General features: G+C 47.5%; 1 protein-coding gene and 1 long non-coding RNA gene across 2 annotated transcripts in view; both read right to left on the bottom strand.

The window, feature by feature from the left end:
* LOC109451865 (uncharacterized) overlaps positions 1 to 21,272 on the bottom strand; it is a 148,835-nt gene that overhangs the window by 62,280 nt on the left and 65,283 nt on the right. The window lies entirely within an intron of this gene.
* On the bottom strand, positions 13,551 to 17,880 carry LOC148756584 (uncharacterized). The gene is made up of 3 exons (XR_016022984.1): positions 17,473 to 17,880; positions 15,784 to 15,906; positions 13,551 to 15,273 (listed from the first exon to the last, which is right to left on the bottom strand). It is a non-coding gene; the product is annotated as an uncharacterized LOC148756584 (long non-coding RNA).

Below are 21,272 nucleotides of genomic sequence, written 5' to 3' on the forward strand. Positions count from 1 at the left end.
TGCTCCTCCCTGCCTTCCTCTGGCAACAGACTTGGCTGAGAAAAGACTAAGCAATCAAGTCGTAGAGCAGAGTGGCCGCCCTCTGGAGGTGGGTTCAATGCCATAGCCGCCTCAGGCGCAACTGGACACCCCACCAAGGACATTCCCAGAAGAGGCGATTGCTCAAGGCAGTAAAATCTTCTCTTAGGCTGAGGTCCCAGCTTCCCAATCTGCTGACTTTTGCAACTTACCTAGCCTCCTGCCTCCATGAGTAGTGTTCACCCTACAATTGTGAAATGTCCAAACAGAACACTTGTTACCCCTCTCCCAGCCAGTTTTAATCACTTCTCTACTCTGTTCCTCTGGGCCAGATAGTATTTTCTCAATTTTTCAGTTCTGGAAGACCACTGGCATTCCCAGGAAGACCCACAGCCCTACGTCTTACTGCTGCGATATCCCCCAGGGTAGTAAAATCTAAGTAGAAGCCCGCTGTGCTGGGTAGACTCACCAGGCCATCCCATGGCACCGCGTTACAGCAATGCGGTAGCCAGATATGGCTGTATCATGCAACTCTCAGTGTCCCCGGCTGTTCCCTCCCTGTCACCACCGAGAGGCAGCTGCATCACAACCACAGGGCTGCAGGAAAGGAGCGCAAAGGACACTGCGCGGGGGGTGGGGGGGGCCATATCTCATTCTTACTTAAAATCTGCCCGTAAACTGATTTTACCAGATGGCACACTTCACCGGTTTGAATGGTGGCCTCCAAAGGATACGTCCACACCATCACCCTCAGAATTATGAATATGTCCTTATTTGGAGAAAAGGGTCTTTACAGGTGAAATTACGTTAGCAACCTCAAGAAGAATTCACCCTGGATTACCCAGGTCGGTGCTAAATCCAATGATAGATGGCCTTCCCAGAAACAGCACAGGAGAAGACAGACTCACTGAGGACGCCATGCGAAGCGGGCGGCAGAGATTGGAGTGATACTGCCAGGAGTCAGGGCATGCCTGGAGCCACCAGAGGCCGGAAGAGGTGAGGAAGGAGAGTTCCTTAGAGCCTTCAGACGGAGCACAGCCCTGCTGACACCTCGATTTTGGACTTCTGGCCTCCAGAACTGTTAGAGAACAAATTCCTGTTGTTTCGGCCAGTGATTTGTTTCAGCAGCCCCCGGACACAAACACATACAGACATTCAGTCCCACGCCTACATCAACCATGCTGCTCACGGACGTGGCTTGGTGAGCATCAAATGGGGAACTCTGGGCTTGAGCTGTGGATTTATTCACACTTTTATTAGACATCTACTCTGCCCAAATGTCACCTCCTCAGAGGGTGCCCATCACAACTCCTTAAAAAAATGGTCCTTCATCAACCCCCCACATATCCCTCCATAGCCTCTTGCCCACTTCCTTTCTCTCCGTATCCCTTATTGCGCCCAGAATGGTATATTGATTTGTATATCTGGATATTATGTCTCTCCCTCGTTTAAATATATGTTTCCCAAGGGCAGAGGCTACTTCTGCTTATTTACTACTAAAACTCCAGCAAGGTGAATGCCCAAGCACATTCTTAAAAATATTTGGCTGCATGAATAAAGTCATAGTCCTCATCTCCAAAAGCAGACAATGTCTAGAATATTCTACTACATTGTATGTAATTCTAGAGCATTTTTGCAAATAAAAACGTCTTCCTACACCCTTTCTTTGGGTCACCAAGGACTTCTATACATATCACATGGGCTCCATGGTTTGGAAGTACACCAAAATGTGTCTTTGGAAAAAATGGGAATTTTTCTCTGAAGGGAAATTCCTGTGCTCCCAGTGGCTAAAACACATTGTCTAAAATGCCCCTAAATTTTTAACAAGTGACCAGTTTTTTTTTGTTTGTTTTTTTGTACCTCCCATGCCTTGCATTTTCTTCAAGAAACTCAAGTTGAGATACACAGTGAGTGATGATTTGGGGAACAGATGGTGCCCCAACAGAACGAGGTCATATTGATCATCAGACCGATGACGCCTGGGCAGCAAGTGGCCCCAAGCCGATGGCTGACACCAGGCTCGCCATGCTCCTGCACACCTGGGAACATCTATGACACTGAGGTCACAAAGGGAAGACCCAGCTGGACCTTTCCTTTAGGAACCATATGTCCACGGACCCTCGAAGTAAAGGAATTGCACCCTTTGGTCAACAGGTATTTGCAGTTCTAGCTCGGCCAGGTTGAGTGCAACGGGGCCCTGATAACTAGCCATGAGCAAGTCCTGGTATCTTTGGAAGGTATAAATAAGCTTCCCCCTACTTCACTTGTTGCCCAGACTTTAGAAATGCGAGTTATGCCACGGAATTTTTTTTTTTAGAAGGGGATAATAAGTAAGCAGAACTTTTCAGGGTTTAATACACGGAAGCAGTAATAGGAAGAACAACTTAGGGTAACAGGAGAATTTGAAAATTTGAAAGACACTTTGCCCTTTCAAAGAAAGCCAAAAACATTATTATTACTTCAGTCTGCATCCGTTTGGAATGCTTGAAAAACCAGCGAAGATGGTGGTGGCTCCTTTCCCTAAGCTTTCCATCACAACTCGCCTGTCCACCATTTTGTTACGCTGGCTAAGAACCGTGTTTGGAAAGGAACTCTACCCTCAAAAGACAGAGGAGAGAACAAAATGAGCCTCTTTCCTCAGGGAAGGGATGCCCCTTAAGTAAAGGTCATTGTAATGTCTTCCACTTCAAGCTGAGTTGGCATGGCATACCCCCAAATGTACCATCTCAAGTCATCTCTGCGGAGAACTTCACCAAACGTAGGCAGGGTCGTCTCAGATATCACTCTGACATCCGTTCCCTTCTCACTTCGTGCCTCCTCCAGCTCTGTACAAAGAGCAGCCATAACACAAGACGATGAGACTGCAGTAGTGACAGCTGGGACCCTGCCATGACACTTAGAAAAGGTGGTGGCTGTGAAAACGACCACTAAGACTCCCTTCCTCAGCAGGCAGATGCCACAGAAAGTCTCACTTCAAAACAACAGTTGTGCTAGGGACTGAAGTGTGCCCCTGCGACATTCTGCTGAAGCTCTAGCCCCCAACGTGACTGTATCTGGAGACGGGGCCTGTACAAAGTAGTAAAAGTTAAGTGAAGCCATAAGGACGGAGCCTTCATCTAATAGGCTGGGCCGGACACCCAGCGCCTCAAACTCATCTTCCCATCAAATCCTTAGGATGTGGTCACTTGTCCTATCATGGAAAACAGAAGTAAATGGGAAGAGCATGGAATAAGGATATGAAACATGCAGATCTTAGCCCGGGATCCATGCTAACCTTCTGTTTGACCTCTCATACGACAATCATCCTGGTCTTCGTCCACTGGAAACCAGGTGTCAGCGTCACCTCTGCCTGCTGTCTCACCCTCCACTCCTAGCCCCCATCTATGGATCTGCCACTCTCTCCATTCCACAGCTCTGCCTTTGTTTCCTTTTCTAATGCTAGTGGGCAGTCTCACGCAGGTTGTAACAACGTTGTTTCCTTGCGTGCAATTGTTTCTTCACGGGTTCTCTTGGCCATTTTCTCTCCATCTTTCCTACCATTTCCTTCCCTTCTGGCCACAGTCTCTTCCTTCCAAACCTTTGGAACCCTCACACACACACACACACACACACACACACACACGCACACACACACACACACACCCCGCCAGCACATCATAGACAGATGCTTTCTACAAAGCTGCTTCAGTCATAACATGACCTCATTCAGAAATCATCAATCATATCTCAATGCCCCCAAACAGATTTCACATTCTTTAGTCTGGTGGTCAGAGGCCTTCCACATAGAGCCTCCAAGTTCTGTCCCCAACCCCAACCCCTCCCCTCGCTACCCCTGTCTCAGGACCAATGAGTCCTGTCTCATTGACTTGGACTCATGCATACGAAACCCCTTTGAACTGTACAGCACTACACAAATATACAGCAGAGATCTTCATGAGTCCTCTGCAGGCCCCCTACAGATCAGAGGCTCGGTTAAATGAATGAAAACCTATCATGCAATGGAGTATCAGGCAATTGAAAATGGTGTAGGATACAAGTTTTCCAAGGGCCACCTGTGCACCCTGAGAATCCCTTAGACACTTTTGGAGGGGTGTCCACAAGACAAACTTTCCTTTCATAAGAACACGGAGATATTATTTGCCTTTCTCACTGTGTTGACATTTACGCTGATGGTGCCAAAGCAATGGTGGGCACAACTGTCAACACTTCAGCACTAATGAAGGTCGTGCCACCAGACTGTGCTGATGTGCTTACCATAGAAAATACACACAAATCTCATCGGATCACGTCCTTGACAATGCACTCAATATTGTCAGTGGGACTAAATCGTCACCCTTGAGTATGTGTCTTATTTTAATATTCCGTGTGACAAAATGGGACGTATGCATAAAGCATTTTTGGTATACAGTGGAATATAATGTTTGTCTCCAGAAAAAGCACTTAGGCAATTGTTAAGTTGCCAGAACAGTCCTTTAACTGGAAAGAGCAAGTAACAGATCAATTGTGAATCCAGTGGTACCTCAGTTTTCAAATGTCTCCATTGACAAACATTTCAGTTTACGAACGCCGTAAATTGTATGGATCTATGGTATCAGTAGATAGTAAAATTCATGCTAAATTTTCAGTTTTAGGGGTTAATTTTAAAGGTCTGGAACGGATTAATCCATTTTGCACTACTTTCTATGGGGAAACCGCACCTCGGTTTTCGAACATTCCAGAACTCGACCGGTCTTCTGGAACGGATTACGTTCGAAAACCGAGGTGCCACTGTATTCTCACTTGGGTATCTGGCAAATACTTTTCTCGAGAATGAATTAAGGGAGACTGTCATCTCAAGGGACATCGTTATTGTTACTAATGAAACAATTTGAGCTTCAATCCAAGATCAGAATTTTAGAAAACTTGTATTCCCCACCATGAGCTTGACGGGTTCCAATACTGAGAGATCTCTCGAATAAGATCGATGGTGATATTAAGAATGTGATTTTTTTGACCATATAAAATGAAATGGGTCTATATTAGGAAAACCCGCATAACTTAGTAAATCGACGTTTTTCCCAATGACTATAGATGATGTTTCAAAATCTGGCATGAGTCACAGATTCACTCAAAGTACAAGGTTGACCAACAAATCTTAATGTAACAGAACAGTAAAGTTCATTAAAATGGTTTCAAATTTACATTTCGACTAACTTAAAAAATGACCACTTGTTGAGTTTGGGTGAAATATCAGAGAAGAATATCCACAATTATCTGAAAAGGCTACGAATATACTTCTCTATTTTTGTAATATATACCTGGATGAGGCTAGATTTTCTTCATATATGTCACAGCAACATATACCTCTATAGATTGAATGCAAAGGCAGATATGAGAATCCAGCGATTTTCTATTAAGCCAGACAATATAGTTTAACAAAAATAGGGGAAAAAAATGCTACTTCTCAATTCTTGTTTTGGAAAATATATAGTTATCTTTAACATAAAAATACTTTAATGTTAAAATGCAATGGGTTTGCTATTATTTTTTAATGAATATTTTTCAAACTTCTTAGTTTTATTTCTAATACAGTAAATATCAATCTTTATGACCAACATTAGAAAAGGTCTTTGGGGCATTCAGTAATTTAAAAGTGTAAAAGAGTCCTGAGCCTAAAAGTTTGAGAACCACCACTGGAGAAGAATATTTAACAACTGAAGGAAACACCCACAGGATATAGCTAAGTAGGGGGGGAAAAAAAACAGATTGTAAAAGACTATGGTAAACATCAGTGTTTGGTTTTCTTCCTTGGGTTTTTCCCCATCTCTATTTTTCTATGAATAGACAGTGCATATTATATCTAATTGTCTATAGATATAACAGACAGGTGACTCGGTAGACACATGCTTTAAAAATTCTTTCAGGCCTTCTCCCTCCTCAGACTCTCTAATGAAGTCCTAGACAGTGTCTGGCACATAGCAGGCATCGTGTAGCCCTTCCGAAGAGCCTGGAACGGTTTTTCTCACAAGGGCAATGAGTAGTTGGCATAGCATTAGTGTGGTCTCCCCACCATGTTGTATTTAATGTTGTTTTCCACGATGCAAAGAACAATATTTAGAGTATATCTTTGGCTAAGGTCCAGGATAACAATTCCTAAAATGAAATCTATTTTCTTCTGGAAAATGGGAGAGCTATTAAATTCTCACAACAAAAATGTACGACCATTTCAATCAAAACTCTTTTTGTAAAAAGCCATGGGATAAAGCAAGAAAGGCATACCATTAAACCCAGGCCGGGGCTGGGGGTTGGGGGCGGGTTCAGTGTCAAAATGAAGGCTGAGAACTGAAGCTTCAATGTGCTTACCTTCTAGAAACAGGGAAAGTAATCATAAATAGCCATGGTCTATAGCATTAGAAGATGCTAAGAAAAGAAACACTTAGAAAAAACAAACCTGCCTGGGCTTTGGTCGCCTGGCTCTTTCTGGGTGGCCTTGAGTAACCAGGTCTGAGATTTCTGTTTCTGCAGCCACACAAAGAACCTCATGAGTGTCCCCAGAGAAGCATGAGATCCAGAATGCTACAGACCAAGGTGGTTGGTTCTGAAGCATTTCTGCAACAAGCATCCCTGGATCTCAGAAGCTCCAGAGGCCTTGGCCTGGCACAGGGGAAGAGATATTCTCCAACTACGTCTTCTCCTGCATGGAGAGCCACCAGGAGACTGTTGGCACGCCAGCAGCCTGAGCCTCCAGTCCTGTTTCCTGCAGGCCCAGCATCACAGCCCCTGAGGCTCTTTCCTGGTCAGACCCGAGGCACACAGACCCCTTCTGAGGTTTTCCATGCCACCTCTCTGGGCGGCTCTGGCAGGTCCACATTGCTCCCTTGGGCTGCATAATTAGCGGGCTTCGGGCCGCCATGCCTGGTATGCTGTGGTTCCCCACTCCCAAACACAGCCCGCAAGCCCCCTGCTCACCGGCGCCACTTCTGCCGCCACTCCACACACATCCCCACCCTTCCTTCCCCCAGCCCCACCTCGCCAACTGTGGGTCCCCACACAGCAGCTCCAGGGCCGCCACCACCCTTACACCGACACGTTCCCTAATCCGCTGGCAAAGGCAGAGCCAGTCCACAAAGCCCTGCTGTCACCACCTGGGAGCCCAACTCGGTCTCAACCCATTTAGAGACTTGCAAAGCTCTAGTGGGAACACGGGAAATGCAGACAGCTGAGACAAATACTTCTCTTTCGTGCAGGTCCTGTCCTCTCCAAGGGACTCCATCCTCCACCCCCCGAAATCACAAATTCCACTCTTGTCCGGGAAGGTCTTAAGAGGAGGTCATTTAGCCTATCCCCCCGCCCTTGGGCAGGGCTGTCCTCACAATAAACATGGAAGAATAGCTGTCTATCTCAAAAGAGCCAATACCACTGCCTTTATAATATGCCCAGTCCAGCTCACACCCCTGCACTTGACAAGTAACATTAAACACATAACAAAACACCATCTACACCTGTCTCCATGCCAACCACGTAGGAACACTCCCCGAGTCCACACGGACACCCTGCCCCCACCGAAGCCATCATGACGCCCTCTTCACATCAGCCTGGAAAAGGCCAGAGAAAACACAGCAGTGGATGAGTTTTCCATTTTAAAGCATTTTAAATCAGGGATGCACACCTTTCTTTGTGTTCTACAGTTGACTTTCAGCTTCAGCAAGCGAATGGATTTTTTTTTAATATAATAAAAAAAAGTTATATGACTTTAATTAAATGCACTTATTAAAAGGGTGAAATATTTGGAGAGGCTGTTTTTGTGCTGGAGGCACATTTTCCAGCGTGCTGTAGAGCGTCTGCATCCGTCCGCTCTAGGCGGTTTTTAATGCACAAATAAATCCGCACCTGACGTGCTGACAGGTTATTATGCAGTGTGGCAGCCAACAAAAGTAAACACAGGGGCAAGTTTTAACCTCTTGCAGACACAGAGCTTTCCCTGCTGGGCCCGGCTCAGGTGTACACGGCTGTTGGCAAAGCCTTTCCTTCCAGGGAGCATCTTCCCATCCTGGAGCCTGTCCCGTCCTGGGAAACAGGAGACTGCTCTCCCATCAGGCCGTCTGGAGTGTGGCAAGAGCAAAGGGACAGGAGACGACCAAGGGAGGGGACGGAGAGGAAGATCAGCCCTACGTGGGGCTCCCCAAGCATCCTGCCTTCCTTCCATCCTGTTTATACTGCGGCCATAAGATCCACAGGCTTCTGCACAGCGGGCTGGTCAGCCGTCTGCCAGGGCGCTCCATGGCTCCTTCCAGCCGGCAGAGTTGGCTCTGCAGACGGAGAGCCCAGCCAGGTGTTTCTCCCAGCTTTGCCCGAAGTGCAAGAGTCAGGACAGTTACTAGAGAGCTAAAGGGGAATCGGGCAGTTTCCATACTTTGGATCCTAAATTATGGGCATGCAAATCAGCATAGTAAGGCACTCATTAGAACTAAAGGGCAGAACTGCTTGTCTCCTGTGGCTTTGGTTAGATGGGGCTTGCAAAGCGACACTCCAAAATCAGAGGTTTTGGCTGAACTTGCCTGGCCCATTCAGCGTGGCTCTGGGGGCTCATTTATCCTGCATCCACCTTGAAGCTGCTTTGCTATGACCTGCTTTCTTTGCCATGACCTAGGTTTCCTCATCTGTATATTATACCTTCAGCTGGGGGACTAGACAAGGGGAGGAGAGTCTTAGAATGGAGGCGTGTCCTCCCACAATCTGTAGAGGCTGTTGTTCCAGCTGTTGCCCTATTGCCCAGGGGCTGAGATCAGACGATGTATTATTCTATTATTCTGCTATTCTGCGGCTATAAGTAACAATAGCTATTGTTATTATAATTTGATGGATGTTCGCTACAAACCATACCCAGTGCTAAGTGCTGTAATACATTATCTCATTTTATCTCCAAACTCTCCAGGGTAGGGTTCATTACCCATTACTAGTATCACTAATTTGAACAGCTATCGTGCCTCATCACTGTTTATTCTGTCAACAATCGTAGGGTCCTCAGATGACAGTTGAGGACACGGAAGCTTAGAAAGCAGGTACTTCCCCCAACAAATCTGTAACAAAAGCCTAAAATGCCCAAGTACAAAGAAACAACCATGTCAAACTTTAACAAAACCGAGCACACGGATTTCAAATATAGTTAAAAAACACTCTTCTTTTTTCTCTCAGTGCCTAAGACTGGGGATACAGAAACTTATCTTTTAAACCATAGAAAATGTGGACACCATGAAATGTGATCAAATAAGCATAGAAAATTCCTGCAGTGATGGAAGGCTGAACAAGTTACCCTTCAAATGTCCCTCCAACGCATCCTTTGCCGAGGGACCGACTGCTCTGACACCAGGACCCGCCCCCCTCCCAGCCCTTGGATTTTGGGGAGAAGCTTTGGTACCAGCTTCGCGGTCGTAGCAAGTATCTTCACTGCATCCTGCCTCTTCATGGCGCTTGGACTGAATGCCTTCTGTGCTGGCTGGGAACTCTGGGGTTGTGGCAAGGAAAGGGAAAAAGAGTGTGGGTGCTTCATTTCCCTTTGTTGTCACCCTCCCCTCTGGTGTAGGAAGGAGCAGCAAAATTCAGATCATCACACTGAGAGCTCCCCCTGCCCCCGCACCCCACTCCTGACAGCCCAGGATCCAGTTAGCCACTACCAGGCAAGTCACCTATCTAGCCTGGGAACCTCTCTCAGGCTCCTGAGTCTGGGGTACGCGCCGCTCCATGAAGTGAAGCCCGAAGCTACCAAAGCTGAAAACGCCGGTCCTTCTTATCACAGCCTCCTCTGTATCTACAAGAGCAGCAGGCCGAGGTTCCCCTCCTCCATCACACCCATGCCTGACTTTGAGCCTGAAGCAGCAATCCAAAGTACACGAAGTCCTCACAGCTCCATCCTGGTGAGCATGGGGTAACAGGGCCACTGAGGCTCTGCTTGGACAGGCAGGGGCCCTCCACCACCTCCTGTACCAGCATCAGTGGTATGGGCTGTGATGGACGTGCCCAGCGGTAGAAGTGATGTCATCAGACCAGCTCTGCAGTGCTTGGGACCGTGTTTCTGGCTGCAGTGTCCACACCTGGTTTCCCCACCCTCGTGCAGATGCTGAGCTAATGCAATCTGCTTTTAATAAATCCCTTTTCGGCTTAAGTGATCCAGGGGTGATTGCTGCTGCTTGCAAAAAAAAAACCAAAAAAAACTGGATACAGGATTCTGTACAAAAACCCTGGCGCCTGTACGTGGAAGTTATAACACTGTGTCTCTTAGGTTTTTCTTTTTTTCCTTTATTAATTTTAACTTTTTATAGCAGTAAAATGCAGAACAGAAAAATGCACCTTCCATGAGAGTTTAGCTCATTGAATTTTCACAAAGGAAACACACCCCTATAATCGGTACCCCCTTAGGAGGCAAGACCATTAGCAGGACTCCCCAAAGCCCTTCTGTCATCGGCCACAGCCAAGGAGAGCCACTGCCCTGACCTCTGACACCATCGATTAGCTTCGCCGGCTTTGGAACCTTATGCAAATGTGGTAACTTAGTGCACAGGCTGTATCTGGTCTACGCATTCTCTTTCTCTGTTTATCCTTCACTCAACATTAAACTTGTGAGAATCATCTAAACTGTTGTGTGCAGACAGCGCGCATTCATTTTTCACTGCTGGGTAGTATTCCACTGACTGTGTCACAGTGTATCCATTCTACTTTTAACAGGCATTTGGGTGCTTTCCAATGTGGGGCTATTTCAAAAAGGGCTGCTGCACACATTCTAGTACATCGTTTTTGGTGAAATGTGGACTTTTTCTGTTGGGTATATATAGATGTTAATAAAGTGTGTGTGTGTGTGTGTGTGTGTGTGTGTGTGTGTGTGTGCGTGCACGTGTGTTTGTGTGTGTGTGTTCAATTTTAGTTTGAACTTGCTGCCAAACAGTTTTCCAAAGTGGTAATATCCACTAGAATGATTTTTAATAGAACTCCCAGAACAACTTTTCCTCCAAAGATATAAGACACTGGGGAAGAAGGAGAGGAGTAAGAACAATGCAGGTAAAAATTCATACGGACACTTCCCCCGCAGATGTATTAAGAAGCCCTGGTATTTGGCACTTTGCCTCCCAGATTGACCTGGGTGAAATGATGGCTGGCAGGTCGTCGTGAAAGTCAAGGGCACAACTGGAACAAGACTTCTGAATTCGTGGCCTTTGGACCCTGCAGCAAAGAGTCACCGATTCCCGCCAGTACTGGTGGCCCCAGGAAACCAGCAGCCAAGTCTCTGTGCTCGATGCAGGCTCATCCGAGGTGTGGTGTCTTGCATTTGGATTGGGATCATGAGCCTGAATGTCTACTGGGCTAGCAGGAACTTAAAGCAGGCCAAGAGGGCCCAGCGGGGTGGGGATCAGGTCAGGAGTGGCAGGGACTCGAATAAATGGAGAGCGAATGTCCCGTCGTAAGGGACATTCATTACTCAGCTTGTTGACTTTTGCCATATGGCAAAGAAGAGCCCACGATGGCCAGATCTTCTGACTTCTCAGGGCAAGCGGGAAAACTGGACTTTTTTAAATGAGATAGGGCACTTTGCAATGTTGGCGAGTAAGTGTAAGAAAAACACTGAAGGGGCAGACGGGTGGCTCAGTTGGTTAGAGCGCGAGCTCTGGACAACGGAGCTGCCGGTTCGATTCCCACATGGGCCAGCGAGCTGCACCCTCTGCAACTAGAATGAAGGCAATGAGCTGCTGCTGAGCTCCCGGAGGGGCGGCCGGATGGCTCAGTTGGTGCGCTCCAACCACAAGGTTGCCAATTTGACTCCCGCAAGGGATGGTGGGCTGCACCCCCTGCAACTAACAACGGTGACTAGACCTGGAGCTGAGCTGCGCCCTCCACAACTAAGATTGAAAGGACAACAACTTGACTTGGATAGAGCTGATGAGTCCTGAGAAAAACACACCACTGTTCCCCAATAAAAAGTCCTGGAAATACACACTGTTCCCCAATAAAGTCTGATCCCCTTCCCCAATAAATAAATAAATAAATAAATAAATAAATAAATAAATAAATAAATAAATAAATAACAAAATAAAATAAAATAAAATAAAATAAAATAAAAGAGAAATTGCTAAAAAAAAAAAAAAAAAAAAAAGAAAAGAAAAACACTGAACACTGAACAAAACACACCCATGGATCTGATCTGGCTCATGAACCACTGATGGACCACCTCTGATTCAGATGGATGCAGCATTTTGCACTCGTAGGAAGTGCCCTTCTGAGGTGTGCAGCGCAGACCTTAAAGAACCTCACTGACCGTTCACTCCGGAGAACGTAGACAAGAACCAAATGCCGTCTCTTGGAGCGCCATCCTTTTTCTTACCCTGATTCAGTCAGCACTGAACCTGAAGCCCTACACATCACGAACACCTCAGCCAAGGTGCCTCACACCTGAAGGAGAACAGCTCCTTCTGTTCTCTCCTTTACATCTGGCAATGAGGGGTCATGTAACAAGCTCAGGTCGCTGGCTCTGCCCCCAGCCCTCATTTCACTTGGCAGAATCCATCGGAATTGACTACACCTGGTGAAGTTAAGCACGACTTGTAAAAGCGATTATCTCGGAAAGAAGTCCTCAATGAGAAGACAGTCCCATGACAGGAAATCAGACCTGCTTTCCAAGCAGCCCAATCCCCACGCACGAGTGTTCAGCCTTTGCCTAACTGAGTTGGCTGCCCTGCCATGTATGAAAGCAGGCTGCCTCACTCTTCTTTCCTACTTCTGCCCCAACCTCATTCCTTCCATCCGAATACCCCAGAAAACACATCATACACATGTCCACACGTGCACACACACACACACACACACACACACACACATCCATTCACCAGTTCCAAGAGTGAACAGGTGGGCACCATCTAGCAGCAAACATGGAAGGGAATAAATTTGCACTATTTTCTCCTGGCCTCACCCCCCACTTCCTAGCTCCTAGCTAGGCCAGGCACATAGTGGGCACTCTATAAATATCTGTCAAATGTCCTGTAGTTCCCAAGACCAATTTGCAAAATCTCCTGTGTGCTATTAGAAAAGCAAACAGCTGCTCTGGAATGACATGAGTGCTTACCAAGGATGTGTAATCTCGCCACACCCTGTAGGCAGGTTGAGACAGGTGTCCTCAAACAAGGAAACAGAGGCCCAAAGAAGTGCTGCAGCCACCTGGGCAAAGAGCAGTTGGAGAGGCGAGAGGAAAAGCCTGTTCCCGATCGTAAGCCTCTAAAACCTTAGTATGCCTGCCTCCAGACTGGCTACGTGTCATCAGTGACCATGATAATAAATTAATAACCTAAGTGCTAAAATAAACATTAGCTACGTACCAGACACTTTAGGTCATGAACTAATATAATTCTTGCAACAACCCTATAAGGCTCAATTGAAGAGTCTTAGAAGGATAAATAGCTTGAGCGAGGAAATTATCAAGATAAGTCTCTGAGGTTCTCCAGTAGAGGGGCTTGGGGAAATATGGTGTGGGGACAGTTTGGGTTGTCACAATCCACGGGGTACTGCTGACATTTAGTAGGCAGGTGGCAGGGATGCAGGACTTTCCCCACCGAAATGCCAACAGTACCCTGATGGAGAAACACCGGTTGTTTTTAGCAAGGGCAGAGCCAGAAGCTGAATGGACAAATCTGCCCCAAGAGCCCCTGCTTTTCTTACTATTCCATCCAGTGACTTCTAAGATGTTATTAATGCCACGTGGACAGCTTCTGGGTCAAACGCCTGACTGTCATCTGAGCAACATCTTATAGTAACTTCAGCATGTACGGAACAGAACTTGATCTAGAACAAAAAAGGCGTCTCTAAAACAGCTGAAAACTATTTAGGAAGTCTTCCCCATAGGGGATATTACTCTGAATCTCGTGCTGTAAGGACGTGCTTTATTTTATTATTTTTTAAAAGATGGAGGCGTTGCTTCAAAGGCTGCAGTTCCACAGAAGAGAGAGAATGGATAGAATAAAGAAGACCGTGAGTAGCACCAAGTAACTAGAAAAGATCATACCTATGTGTGTAAAGATTTGAGTGCTGTGGGAGAAGACCTGTGACTCACGAAAAAAGTGGGACGTCAACTGGGCTTCAGAAGATGGAACTGAGACAACAAAGTCAAGTGAGAATCCGCCTGCCAAGGTGAGGGCACTGAGGCGACCACCTTAGACGAACCACAGATCCTGTGTCAGAGCGGAAAGGGCTAAACCAAAAAGGGTGGTTTGCGTGGGATAGAGGAAAGATCCCATCTGCATCCGAGGAATTCTAATCTGTCCTGTAGGACGTAGGATTCCATCATAGGTCGGGTGCAGGAGAGATGGAAGCGGTCATTTCAGGAGTGAACAGGCTGGACAGGAGGGGATGGCGGGCAGGGGCAGTCAGAAGTTCTCGCAATAAATCCACAGGAGTTAGAACCTCCATGAGGTAGAAGCAACGGAAATAGCCACTGAGTCCTGCCAATTCCTTCTCAATACCCTTTTTTGTGTTCAACTGGACAGGAAACTGTGTCGGGGGCCTGAGAGAGGGTGAAGGGTTGAATCTCACTGCATATTTTAGAGTCTGATAACCAGAAGAATGATGGCACTACTGCTAATGAAAAGTATTGAGGAAGGGGAGTTTAACCACGAAGCATTTAGGTAGAATGTCAAGCTCACAGCAGAGTCAGCTCTGGGGTTTAGAGACAATCTTTTTTTTTTTAATATTTTTTTATTTTTCCATTACAGTTGACATACAATATTACATTAGTTTCAGGTGTACAGCATAGTGATTAGACACTTATATACTTTACAAAGTGATCACCCCAATAAAACCACACACGGTTATTGTAATATTATTGACTATCTTCCTTACGCTGTACTTTACATCCATCCCCACGACTGTTGTAACTACCAGTTACTTAATCCCTTTTTCACCCGTTCCCCTCAACCCCCCTCTCATCTGGCAATCGTCAAAATGTTCTCCAAACTCATAGATACAGAGAACATTGTGTCCTCCGATATAGAATGAGACCTCTCCGAGCCGCAGCAAACTTCCTGTGCCAATCTGTGACGTCCGTGGCTCCCAATGAAATGTGCCTCCTGATACTACAGCCTCGTTTAATGCCCAGCCTTTGAATTTAGGCTGGCCCTGTGACGGGCTTTACTCAACAGAATATGGCAGAAGTTATGCTGTGCTCATTCCAGGCCTAAGTCTCATGAGGGGATCTGGCAGCCATGTGAGACGTTACCATTGGAGGGATCCTACAGAGAGACCCTGTGGAGAAAGAGAAACCCCCACGTGGTGAGGAGAAACCGAGAAAGGCCACTTCTCCCAGGGAGCCTGCTGAGCCCAGCCCCAGCCAACTCTCCAGCTGAATAAAGCTTCCTGAGTAACAGGAACCAGAAGAGCAGAAGAATCGCCCAGCCAAGCCCAGCCCAGACTCCAGAATCATGAACAAGTAAGGGATGCTGTTTGAAGCCATTAAGTTTTGGGGTGGTTTGTTACGTAGCAATAGATAATGGATACCCTTCCATACGGCCATAAGCTGTGCTGCGTGCACGGCTGACCCCTGCAAAGCTCTGTGCACAGGCAGGTATACGCCCATCCTTAGTGATGAGAAGAATGGCCATTAACAGCCGAGACACAGACTCACTGCCATCTCCAAGTGTCACCCTCCACCTACTGGTACCCAAGCTTAACACCTAGTTGGCACCCAGATAAACATTTGTAAAAGGGATGCATAGCCATCAGTCTGATTTTAAGAGAAGCGAATTCAGAGCTTACTTGTTGCAAACCTTCCCAGAAACTCATAACCTTCAGCATCGGGAAACGTTAGCATCAGGAAACGTTCTCACCGATCTGACCTTTACACCCGAGCGAGGGTCCTGAAGCTCATCTCCTCCTCTCCTGGATGGATGGATGGAAGCCAGTCATTACGTCAGTGCCACCAACACTGCACCGCCCTCAGCTTAGTCGAGTCCTATTTTCATCCAAAAAGGCTGCTACTGCGTTTGACTCCTGCACATGTGATTATCCCAACCTTTCCTGGAGAAGCCCCCAAGAAACTCAAGAGCCTTGTCAAAAGGCAGACTCCGTTTCAGTAGGTCTGGGGTGGGGCCTGAGAGTCTGCATTTCTAGAAAGTTCCCGACTGACGATGGTCCGAAGACCACGCTTTGTATGGTATGGCTTTCCCGTTTTACAGATGAGACTGAAGTACAGAAGGAAGGTTCCACCACAAAGTTCAGATCCTTGCAGATCGCATGTTCCCACCTGGAAGTGTTGATTTAAGCCAGTGTGGGAAGGTGGAGCAGGGCTTACTCAGCTATAGAACACTGGTTCCACTGGAGTCGCTCCCCAGCCACCTAAGGAAAGGCTTGCTGCTTTGGAATCACCATGGAGCTCCCGGCTCTCCTGCTGGAGACAGACTCGTGGAGCTGGCATGAGGCCCTGGGAAACTGTTCCCGAAAGAGTTGCATGGGTGACTTTGATGCACGGCTGGGTTTGGGAATTACTCACCTAGACTACCTGGGAGGCAGTGATCCCAAGAAGGTAAGACTCAGAATTACTAGCTAGCCACTATTTATTAAGGGGTCTCTACATTCCAGGCACTGTCCTGGTTTAAGTTCATATGAAGTGATTTCAGCATCACCGCAACTCTATCTGGTAAATCCTATCATTCTTCCCATTTTACAGGAGGCAAAACTGAGGAACAGAGCAGCTAACACCTTGGCAAAAGCTGCCCCCACCCCCACCCCATAAGGGGCTGAGCCAGGATCAGAACCCAGCAACTTAATTCCAGTCCACAATGTAACCACCACGTCCTAGTCCTCTTGTCCACAGTAAACTCCTTGGAAAATCCCAAGGGTAAAGCATTTAGCAACTGGGGTAGTGTTTTTCCAAGCAGAAGTCAACACATCACTGGTTTCAGAGATTATCAATATGTGATCCTTGGGGGAGAAATGGTAAGAGATGATCTGAGTCCCACTTGGGAAGCGCTGGGTTAAAACAAATCAAACATTTCTTCCTGCAGCACTTCTCAGAGACGTCCCAGCAAACATAAGCATATGAATTTCCTAGAAGGGGGTGCATTTTGCCACATTCTCCAAACGTCCTGAGGACACAATCCTTTTGCCCAAGAGCATCCCAGCGCATAAGGGTGCCAGGAAACTCTTTTCGGGAGCCATGGGCCCAGAGCAGCACTTCTCAAACTTTAATGTCACACGAAGCACCTGGGCACTTGTTAAAATGCAGATTCCGACTCACTAGGTCTGGGGTGGGGTCTGGGAGTCTACATTTCTAGTAAGCGACCAAGTGCTGCCGATGCTGCATCACCCTTGGCACGGTGGAGGCCTGGAGCACAGCGCTGGCTGGCTCGGCTCTGTTCTACCTCCCCAGACAAGCTTCAGTCCAGCTCCTCATCCCCAAGAGAACAGCCCTTATGCAGATTTCCAGGGGCTCTGGCCACCGCTTACCTCCCCAAACCTGGACCTATTCCACACATTGCAAGTTTCATCACAGGCCCTCAGGGAATCCAGACCCTTCCAGAGAAGCTTCTATCCCCGGGTCGCCAACCCAGCCTTTCTCTCTCTTTCCACACCCCGCACACCCCTGCCCTTGCCTCAGAAAGCCCTCCTTCTGAAGGTGAAGTCCACTCAGCGGCAGCCTCGCTCCCCAGCTGCCAAGGTTGCTGAGGATGCTGGGCGAGGAAGGGAGAGGAGGTGAAAGGAGGATACGCAGAGAGCAAGGAGGCCCCGTGAGGTCTTGTGACCGACTGGGCCTCCTGGTGCCGCCGAAGTGGCAGTGCCAACACGCAGGGCTGAAATACTTGGCGGGTCTCCGAAGCAAACACCCAATCTAAACAGGCCCTGGTGTGTCTCCGAACAGACTGTGTAAATAAGGGGGTGGGGGGAACCCAACTGGCCACAGATCCAGCTTTCAAACACGTTGAAACAAAATAATCCCTCTCTTTCCCTCCCTCCCTCTTGCTCTCTCTTTTTTTTTTTTTTAAATTTCCACTGGTGCCGAGGCCTCAGTGGAGCCTGGCTGGCGGCTTGTTAGAGCCTGCAGCCTACCTGTTCTGCATAGGAATGACGCCTGGAGGAGTTACATGATACGCCGCACCGCTGGTCAGGGACTACAGCTCCCGCATTCAGAGTCCAGGAAACAGAGAAAAAGCTGTTCTTAGACGGCCACTGAGAAGGGACCCGGAGGGGAGGAAGGGGTGTGATGGAGGGGAGCAAGATGGGGGGGGAGCAAGCTGCATGGGAGATTGCCCACTGAACCTGACTGTTACCAGGGTGGCCCGTCCCCAAACACTAAAAATCACACCTGCATCCAAACAGCAAACCCCTCCAAAGACACTGCCTACTCCACAGAGCAGAGCTGGAAACACAAAGCCGGTCAGGAGGACCTCACCCCGGGCCACCTCTCTCCAAGGTGCCTCTGAACTCCAAGTGTGTGTACAGACAAGGGGGCAACTTGCTTGTGGTTTGTTGCTGGTTTTGGATTTGGTTCCGTACTGTCTAACGAGTGGGGGTGGAGAGGGGGGACTGGGTGTATGAGTCATTTGCAGATTAGAACCCACCTCCCCCCTCTGCAAGTTGAAACAATGGAGTTGTCTTTCCCCAGTTCTTGCCAATGTCTCTTACTCAATCTTGGATCAAAAGGGCGGTGGGGAGGGACCCCGGGAGGGGACTCCAGACAGGCCCAGCTGTTAGAATTGCGCTGTGGATATCCGACCCAGGAGGGAAGTGGGGACTGACTGGGCAAGGTGGGTGAAGACGTAGTGAGGGTTGAGTTACTCTGTGGAGTCCTGGGTGACACTGGAGGAGGAAAGGGCCAGCTGTGGGTGACCTTTCTGAGTCACATCCACTCACCATCTCCCACCTCGCTCATATTCTTAGAAATAGGATTGCGCCTCGATCCTTTCTACAGGCCGGTTCCTTGTAGGCATTTCACGGTGATTATTTACAATCCTCGTTACTAAGAAGAGACCAGACTCAGCCGGGTGAGCCTCAACAGCCTGTGGCTCGGCAGGAAGAAAAGTCTAGGTCTGAAGTCCAAGAATATCATCAAGTCCTTATGAAGCATCCGTTGTTGTAACGTAATTTTAAAACGCTGGTTTGAAGAACCCGTCTGAGATTATCCAGGTCTGTGGGCAGAGCCGATGCCACACCCATTGTGGGGTTTATGCTTCCTTTTCAAAATTTTTTTTAAAAAATCCCTTACATTTAACATGGAACGTCCATCTGGTATGTGGTCATGGACTTAGCATTGTATACGAGAGGAGAGCCCAGAAAACTTGGACCAGACGACCCAGCTTTTAAGGAACTTACAGCTTTGCTGGGGGAGATCTAAACCTACCCACCAGAGTTGAACGGCGTTTGTCACACCTGTAAACATAATGAGACCAGTAGCTCTGCTTCTTGAGTGGTCATTATGTACCAGGCCACGCTGAGCACCTTCTAGGCAGGGGTTCTAATACCGACAACCACCTTGTGAGGTGGAAACTATCATGCCCCCATTGCACAGATGAGCACATGGAGGCTTCGAGGATAAGCCACGTGCAAGGTCATATAGCTGACAAGTGACAGCACGCTGGGCATGAGTACACTTCCTTCCCTCTGTCTCTCAACAGCACTTACCACTTTCTGCCCAGAAGTCAAGCTACTGTTATTCACTCTCTTTCCCTAACAGACAGAGTCCCAAAGGCCAGGCACCAGGGCTTACTTATTTCCAAATTGCCTTAAGCCTCTGACTTAGCACCCTGGAAACAGCAGACTCTAGATAATGTTTATTGAATAAATGGGAAAACAGTTTGCAAGTAGGAAAAAGCAAGTCTATACCTTTTTTCAGATGTTTATTGAGCATCTACTATGTGTCTTTCACTTGGCTAGACATGGGGACCCAGCTGAGCCGAGAGAGCCCAGGTACGGGGCTAAGTCTGGTGACGAGGGTGATCCTAGAGTCATGGCATGAGCTGTGCTATGCAAATCCCGAGGGACACCCGTTCCCTTGCTCCCCCGCACCGGGCATCTGACTGAGACACAGCGCCTGCCAGGGAGGAGCTTACGAGCTAACGAGAAAAAACTGACCCACAACAGAGGGGGAAATGGAACCAGAAAGCTCTACTTTTCATTCCCGAGGTCTGCAGAGGTCCAACCAGAGGTAAGCTGACTCAGTAGGTCCTTCCTCATATCGGAATCTCTCTGCCTGCCATTTCAGCCACTAAGCAGAGGAGACATACACTGAGGACACGAGACACCATTACATACCCACCAGGATGGCTACATTTGTATAAAGTGACAGCACCAAATGTTAATGGAGAGTGGGGCAACTGGAACGTGCCTGTCCTGCTGGTGGGCGCATAAAAGATACAGGCACTTTCGGGGGAGGTCTAGTGGTTTCTTATAAAACTCAACAGACACCTACTCTATGACCCAGCACATCCACTACTAGTCCTTTACCCAAGAGAAATGAAAACGCGTGTCCACAGGAAGTTTCGGTCAAGAATGTTCATGGCACCCTTACTCAAAACAACCCCCACCCCACCCCCCCGGAAACGGCGCAGGTACCCATCAACAGGGGAACGGACAGACAAACCGTGGCATAGTCACACGACGAAGTGGCAGTCCGCAGTAAAAAGGCACAGACCTCTGACACATGCAATTACATGGATGAATCTCCACAGCATTGTGTTAAGCAGAACAGTTATATATATATGTTGGGATATACATTGTCTGACTCCATTTCTATGAAGTTCCCTTAGCATTGACAAAACTAACTTAGGGAGAAAAAGAAAATCAGTTGAGTAGTTTGCCACTGGGGTCGTGGGGGTGGGGATGGGCTGGTGACGGCCACATGGGAACTTACTGGGGTGCTGGTAGCATCCGAACCCATGGGACACTTGACATTTATTTATACAGTACACGGTGTGCAAATTTTACCTTAAAACAAAACAAGAAAACCCTGTAAGTAAATACTGAATTCTAGTTAATGACAGGCGAGCTGTGGTATTTGGAGGGACGTATACCTGTGTCTATAATTTACTTTGAATGGATCAAAGAAAATGGGACAGAGAGACACCTGGAGATCAGGCCGGATATGTGATAAAACAAGTCCAATGAAAAGTCAATTGTGGAATTGAGGTGGTGGGTATATGGGTAATTATTGTAAAATTCTTCACCGGTTATGTACATGTGTAAATTTCCAGCCTAAAAAATGGGGGCGGGGGGAGGGTATCCCACACAGCTTCATGTGACAAGAACATTGA

Source organism: Rhinolophus sinicus, chromosome 12 (genome assembly GCF_057876585.1).
Source record: "Rhinolophus sinicus isolate RSI-liver-muscle chromosome 12, RSI-T2T, whole genome shotgun sequence".
Classification (NCBI taxonomy): domain Eukaryota; kingdom Metazoa; phylum Chordata; class Mammalia; order Chiroptera; family Rhinolophidae; genus Rhinolophus; species Rhinolophus sinicus.